This window comes from Nicotiana sylvestris, chromosome 12 (assembly GCF_000393655.2).
Source record: "Nicotiana sylvestris chromosome 12, ASM39365v2, whole genome shotgun sequence".
Lineage (NCBI taxonomy): Eukaryota > Viridiplantae > Streptophyta > Magnoliopsida > Solanales > Solanaceae > Nicotiana > Nicotiana sylvestris.
The window spans coordinates 102,559,202-102,564,356 of NC_091068.1; the positions used below are offsets into that span (position 1 = coordinate 102,559,202).

The window sequence follows — 5,155 nt, forward strand, 5'->3', positions numbered from 1 at the left end:
AAGGTTTTTAATGAGGCACCTAGCAATGCGTCTTACTAAATATGTGTAATCTTTTTTCTTCACTGGAATTTTTTTCCCACGTGATTTTTCCTAGTAAGGTTTTAATGAGGCACATTATCTTTTAATGAACATCCAAGGGGGAGTGTTATAAATATATTATATTATGGATGTTCATTTAGTACTCCGTTGTAAATAAGCTTCCTGAAGAAGCTTATCCATATGGGACTCCACCGTAAATATGTTTATCTATTTAGTACTCTATTGGAAATAAGCTTTCTGAAGAAGCTTATCACTTCGGTACCCAGTTATGGATAAATATTACCCCCGGTAGAAGATTATCCATACCGGGTATAATAAGCTTATCCTTTCAGTACCCAGTTATGGATAAACATTACCCCCGGTAGAACATTATCCATATCGGGTATAATAAGCTTATCCTTTCGGTACTTCGTTATGGATAAACGTTGCTCTCAGTAGAAGATTATCCATATCTGGTATAGCAGCTTACACAACAGTTTCCTTTCTTCTATAAATAGAAGAGATTTCAGTTCATTATGTACATCAGTTTGAATTCGAATAATATAACAGTTTCTCTCTATACTTATCTTTACTTTACAGTCTTTATTTTATAACATAATTTATATTTTAATAATAGCCACTCCCATTCTTTTGTTATCTTTTTTAATAATCCTACTTTGTTGAGTTTGTTGTTTTCTCTCTACACATGTACACTGCTTTTTTGAGTAATAAAAAACGCAGTTGGTGTAACAAAAATCATGTGCTTATCATAAAAGCTAGCCCAATAAGAATATAACAATTAGAAAAATATTTCGGTAAAAAGCTAGAAGATATATCGTTAATGTTGTGCATAGTGTTTGACTGTTTTCTATGACGAATTATTTACCTTCTTTGAAAGTTTATTACTAACGATATTAAGTTTTATGCACTTGACATTAAAAACATTTATACAATAAGATAAGATCATTTATAAGATTATTGTAAATCTTTTAGATAAGCATTAATGACAATCTTATAAAAATGATAATATATAACTTAACCCGTTATTTATTAGGTCATATACATAATGACCTAATTTGTCAACCAAAAATTGAAAGGAGGAGTTTTGAAGATTCTTAGAGCCCGTTTGGATATAAAAAATTTTCCCCTTTTTCCCAATGTTTTTTTACTTTTTTTTTCGAAATCAGCGTTTGTTCATAAAATTTCCAATTTTCACTTGACGATGTATTTTGGAAATTTTTGAAAATTTGAAAAACTCCAAAAAGCTGTTATTCAAAATTTTCACTCAAATCACTCACAAAACTTCAAAAACAACCTAAAATTATATTCATGTCCAAACACAACTCTAAATTTCAATTACATTTTCACTTGAATTTTTTTTTTTTCACTCTATCTTTTGAATTTTACAATTCTTATGTCCAAACGCCCGCTTAATTTCGTTATTTGATTTCAAATGCGTGATTAAGGTAAGTATGATGTGAGAAGGTACATTTTTAACCCTTTTAGCAGTAGCATGGTGAAACAGTGACATTGCAAGTAAATCAGAGTAGATTTAACTTGTATATTGTGACACGGTAAAAATATTTAATTTTACTAATGTATTTTAACCTATTTTAGTGGAAACTTGTTATTTTTCAGGTTATTAATTCTATATTTTATGGAGGTTTATACGTAATTATTGTACCTTTTAGCTAATCTGATAATATAAAAATATTTTTATCTGTCTGTGTACAAATATTTTACTCAACTAGAATTATTTGAATGTATGAGTAAGTCGAGAATAAAAAAGCAGGAACTTCTCATAGTAAAGAAAAAAGCCAACGTTTCATGCATATTTCAACATACATTTTTTAACAATGTAATTTTGATACTGTTCACGTAAAGCACTTTTCTTCGAAATTCTGCTTTTTTTCTCTTACAAATCTCCCATTTTTCATCCTAATAAACAGAAATTTATGGCTTTTTCAATATCCTGTTCATTTCTTTTTCTTTTTCATTTACCTCTTTAGAAGATGCTACAACTTTAATTAGTCTTTATTGATTGAGCTGGTGTGCCAAATAGCCTAATTACATCTCAATTTCACTAGAACTAAAATCTCAGATGATTAATCGAGATTGATTCCTGGCAAATTTCAAATGTCCAATATATAATGTTTCATATTTGAAAGAATTTCAATTTCAATCCAATTGTATTCCTCAAAATTTACATTCCATATATTACTTGTAAAGATCAAAAGGCAGAGGATACTAGCAAGGCATACTTACTAGTATTTGACAGATTTATTGATATGCATATCTACTTTCTTCATTTAAAAAGTATTCCATTTTGTTTACATTCACTGTGTATATGATTTTTCTGCATTATATTGCAGAAAAAAAAAAGACTTGGTGAGTTAAGAAATGGCAGCTGATATCAGTGAGAAGTTGTTGAGTGATAAGGAAGTGAATTTGAAGGACAAGTTATGGGACGAGACGAAGAAAATGTGGGTGATTGCAGCTCCGGCCATGTTTACAAAATTTTCGACGTTTGGAGTAACTGTTATTAGCCACTCCTTTGTTGGTCGTGTTGGATCTAATGAACTTTAGTCAGTACTGTCCTCCTCAGATTTGGCAATGGCATTCTGGTACTTTTGCTATCTTCTCTAACATCTATTGCCCAATATTACATTGAAATGTATAATAATCATGATTTATATTTGTGTTTGTTGAGTGACAAAACTTAAGAATTTTTGTACTTGCAGATGGGAATGGCGAGTGGATTAGAAACTTTATGTGGACAGTCTTATGGTGCTAAACAATATCATATGCTTGGATTATATCTCCAAAGATCTTGGATTGTATTAACCGTAGCCACGACTCTTCTTTTACCACTCTATATCTTCACCACACCGATCCTAAGAGCTTTAGGCCAGAAAGAAGAGATAGCTAAAGAGGCCGGACTCATTTCTTTATGGTTAATACCGGTTACTTATTCCTTTGTTGCATCATATACATGTCAAATGTTCTTACAAGCACAGAGTAAGAATAAGATTATTACATACTTGGCAGCTTGTACCTTAGCGATCCATATTTCCCTCTCGTGGCTTTAATTTTAACCATGAAGTTTAAGTTTGGAATTATTGGTGCTATGATATCTACAATTGTGGCATACTGGCGTCCTAATGTTGGTCAGCTAATGTTTGTAATATGTGGAGGATGCAAAGAAACATGGAAAGGTTTTTCATCTTTGGCTTTTAAGGATCTTTGGCCAGTAGTCAAACTCTCTTTGTCTTCGGGTGCCATGCTTTGGTGAGACGTATTCGATCACTTCATACCCTCTAAATTTGAATATTTCATGAAATATTGCATATCTAAACCTGAAAAGTTTGAACTTTTTGAGTGTATAATTGGCTTTTTTTTGGCAGCCTTGAATTCTGGTACAACAGTATACTAGTTCTTCTTACAGGAAATTTGAAAAATGCTATGGATCAGATTCAGATTGATGCTCTTTCTATATGGTAATCTTCTTATATTCCTTTCGCATTTCATTTATACTCCTTTCTCCTATTAAGCAAGCTGAGGTTTTGCACCCCTCTTTTGCAGCCTTAACATCAATGGTTGGGAAATGATGATATCTCTTGGTTTCTTAGCTGCAGCATGGTAATGTGATCATACTTGTTAATCCTCTTAAGTTATCTTTAGATTCTTCTTTATTGAGTATTTCTCTAATTTCATGTTCACAAACTTCAAGTGTACGAGTGTCAAATGAGCTGGGAAGAGGGAGCGCGAAAGCAGCAAGATTTTCAATCTTGATCACAGCAACAACATCATTTGTTATTGGTTTCATTCTGTTTCTATTCTTTCTCTTCTTGCGGGGACGGCTAGCTTACTTATTCACGGACAGTCAAGACGTGGCTAAAGAAGTCGAACAATTGTCTCCTCTATTAGCATTTTCCATACTTATGAACAGTGTTCAACCAGTTCTTTCTGGTGAGACTTCATTTCTTTGATTCAAATTCTAATCTTATGAAAAGCATTTTCAAGATTTGTATAAAAAGTTTTAAGATTTCTTGATAAAGGTGTTGCTGTTGGAGCTGGTTGGCAGAGTATTGTAGCCTATGTTAACATAGGCTGCTATTACTTGGTAGGAATTCCAGTTGGAGTTGTGCTTGGTTATGTTTTTAAACTGCAAGTTAAGGCGAGTTCTACCATTTCTTTTTCTTCTCTCTCTAGAAAAAGTCTGGTAGGGTTTATTTCTACGATAGCTAGTGGCAATGTTGTGTTTTACTATTCCTCTTTTCAGTGCCGGACTTATTTACTAGTTATCGCTTTTGCTTTGCATCTTTTTTCTGAATTTCATGTTGTTCCTATGATTTCTGTGGTGATACTGATATCGTCTCCTTTTATCTTTTTATCTTCTTGAGCCGAGGGTCTTTCGGAAACAGTCACTCTACTCCTTCGGGGTAGGGGTAAGGCCTGCGTATATACTAACCTTCCCAGACCCCACAAGTGGGATTTTACTGAATTGTTGTTGTTGTTGTTGTTCCGTAGAAAAAATCTTTTTTCTTGTTACTAAATGACTTACCCTTTTGGAAAATGTCATAGGGTGTTTGGGTTGGAATGATATTTGGTACACTGGTCCAGACTATTGTACTACTTATAATCACTTTGAAAACTGATTAGGATAAACAGGTACTATATTATCATCTTCATTTTATTTTGAGCTGTGGATTTATTACCTTGGAACAATATATCATAATGAAACAATTTCTCACCCATTATTAAAATATTGTGTGCAGGTTTTACTTGCTCAGCAAAGAGTGAAGAGGTGGCTTGTAGAAGCCGAAACTAATGCTGATTCACAAATTGCTTGAAATTGAAAAATTCCTATGTTTTTTTTAATCATGTAATTTCATTGGATTACAATAATGAGATGAACCATTAGAGAGATGTAAATCAGTAACTTGAAGTTTAGTAGTATGAGAAGATCTTGGAAACAACAGCAACTCTTAAATCTTAATTTGCTATGACTAAATACTGTATCACGTGATAGTCGTCGCATCTATTATCTATGTTAAGGGTGTATTGTGGGCCGGGGCCGCGTGCCAAATGGGCCGGTCTCTAGTGGTGTAAAAGCCCATAGCGGGCCGGTCCTGAC

General features: G+C 33.0%; 1 pseudogene; it reads left to right on the plus strand.

The window, feature by feature from the left end:
* The first annotated feature begins 2,418 nt into the window (after nucleotides 1–2,418).
* LOC104228395 (protein DETOXIFICATION 21-like) lies at nucleotides 2,419–4,871 on the plus strand (annotated as a pseudogene).
* Nucleotides 4,872–5,155: the final 284 nt, after the last annotated feature.